Below are 2,501 nucleotides of genomic sequence, written 5' to 3'. Positions count from 1 at the left end.
CACGGACTCTCGGAAATCTGAAAATTCACATATCGTAGCTAAAGTTTATGGTAATGCTTTAATAGTTTTTGAATGAAAACATTTAATTACATTTCACCAAATATTGCAACGTACCAACTGGCGATGCCAATCTTTAAACGTCAATTATTACTCCTAAGACATTGAATTACTTGAATTAAGTCAGAAAACATGTCCTTTTCATTTCAGTGGGTACAAACTTCATTGTTGCATCAAACATCAAAAACAATCATGCACTGTCACTGAAACAGCTGACAGGTTAAGCGCCCCTGACCCCTTTCACTTTAAACCATTTATTTAACACCCAGCTAGTTATCCAGTATATGCACGTCTGGATAACTAGCTGGGTGTTAAATAAATGTCAGCAGGAAAGCGTGAATCCTACAAAGTATGCTAAACCTAGTCAGGTTCAGGATTGAGAAGCATGTCTAACTCTGCTCCACTTAGCATGAAAGATCAGGGTTAAACCTGTTTGGCTCTATTTAACGTGTCAGAACATATGCCATTGCTGTGCACAATGCTTGGTGTAAATTGTCCTTTTAGTGATATTGACAAGTATGCTATTGGTTGTAGTGCAACACCTGTATTCCATCATGTTTCATGAATCAACCGTCATCAAACCCAACTTTCAACTTCAACTTTCAACTTTATTTTATCCCTGGAGGACAATTGGTTTTGCAGTAAGGTATACAATACATGAAAAACAACATAGTCATACCATACAGAAGGAGATGGGGGGGAGGGGGGGTGACCTGAATACCAGTGGGCTGGAAGACCAACAATAGTCACTGGTGACAGACTTGTGTAGAAAGCACAGCATCAATAACATCTAAAAAAGCAGCAGAATGACGAAAAAGCTACAAATACCCACAATAAAGTGCAAAGTGACCAGGCATGTTGAATACATGATCAACATCTCTTCCATCATAACACAAATTGTCCACATCAGCGGCATAGACATCATCATTATCCTAATCATCATCACCACCAACCACATCATATCGCTAACTAAACTACACACTTTGCCAAGTGAGGTGAGAGTTACTACCTCCTCCCGGGGGCCTGAGTTCACAAGTGAGATGGCTGTGGGGATGACGGAGTGCTTGTACCTGATACCTTAATCACAGGGATTCTGAACCTAGAGCCAGAAGGCATCATTTGAAATTCAGAGTAAATAGGGTGGGCGTTGTCAGACAGGATGGCTTCAGCCTTCCTCCCTACTTACTCTGCTACTTACTCTAGCATACTCTGCTGTACCACCAAGATCTTTCTGCTCACTTGAACTATCCTGGACAGTGCATTTTTGGCCTTGATGCCGAGGTTCCTGCACTAACAGATTAAAGAAAAGGTTAAAACGGACTTGATATAACATCTGTAAAATGGAATCATGAGGGTCTTATCAACATGAAACTATAACGATATTATATAACGATAACTTCCGGAGGCAGAACAAACGTGGCTGACCCTTCTTACACAGCAACTCAGTGTTATCATTAAAATTCAGCTTGTCATCAATAAAATTCCCCAGGTACTTGTAGTGTGCCTAAAATCTATACACATATCCTTAGTTTTTGTTACATTCAGTTTAGCTGTCACACCACTGTACAAACTCATCAACAGGACCATGGCTGTTTTCACAAGCATAAAGAAGACTGACTATGACAGAGTCGTCTGCGATCTTTAAAATTAATCTGTTGTCGCAACGGCTGCAGCAGTCATTATTTTCCAGAACATAGAGTAGCGGAGAAAGAACGCAGCCCTGAGGGGACCCTGTAGTTGAACTTAATTCTCCTGACATGCATCCATTCACCCTCACTCTGAGTTCTGTTAGTTAAAAAAAGAAAAAAATCAAGGATCCAGCCCATAACATTAAAATCTAAACCAAAGTTCTTAATGAGCTTTTAGATTAAAATGTGGGGTTGGGTTGTATTAAAAGCAGACGAGAAATCCACAAATAGCAGCCTGTTGTGTGTTTTGCTGCCTTCAAGATGTTTAAAAAAAAGGTTTAGCAGAGTGGTGGTAGCATCTTCTACCCCTCGCCAAGTCCTATACGCAAACTGTAATGGGTCAAGCAGGTGCTCAGTTTTGGTGACAAGTTCTCTTTTAACAGTTTTTCAAAAGACTTTACCCAAATGGTTACAACAGAAAAAAACATATACAAGCAATCCTGTAAACACGTTTACTTTATATAGAAAACCGAAAGATCAGTAAAAAAACAAACAAATGAGCTATTCACATTCAAAACTGTTTACACAAATGTGGACATCTCATCAGGTAGGTGTGAATACTATGGGGATGCTTAATGATTTTGGGTGATTAGACCTCTGCTCAGGATCACTTCACAGGGATCAATTACATCAAGATGATTGGACAAGATTAATATTGAAAAAACATGTATAACAAAATTACATGTTGTCACTCTACCTTACAACCAGCTGATCCAGCAATGTTTGGGTAGAAAAGACAACAATGACAAAATCCTT

This window comes from Sander lucioperca, chromosome 20 (genome assembly GCF_008315115.2).
Source record: "Sander lucioperca isolate FBNREF2018 chromosome 20, SLUC_FBN_1.2, whole genome shotgun sequence".
In the NCBI taxonomy this organism is placed as follows: domain Eukaryota; kingdom Metazoa; phylum Chordata; class Actinopteri; order Perciformes; family Percidae; genus Sander; species Sander lucioperca.
Note: the sequence above shows the minus strand (reverse complement) of the source record.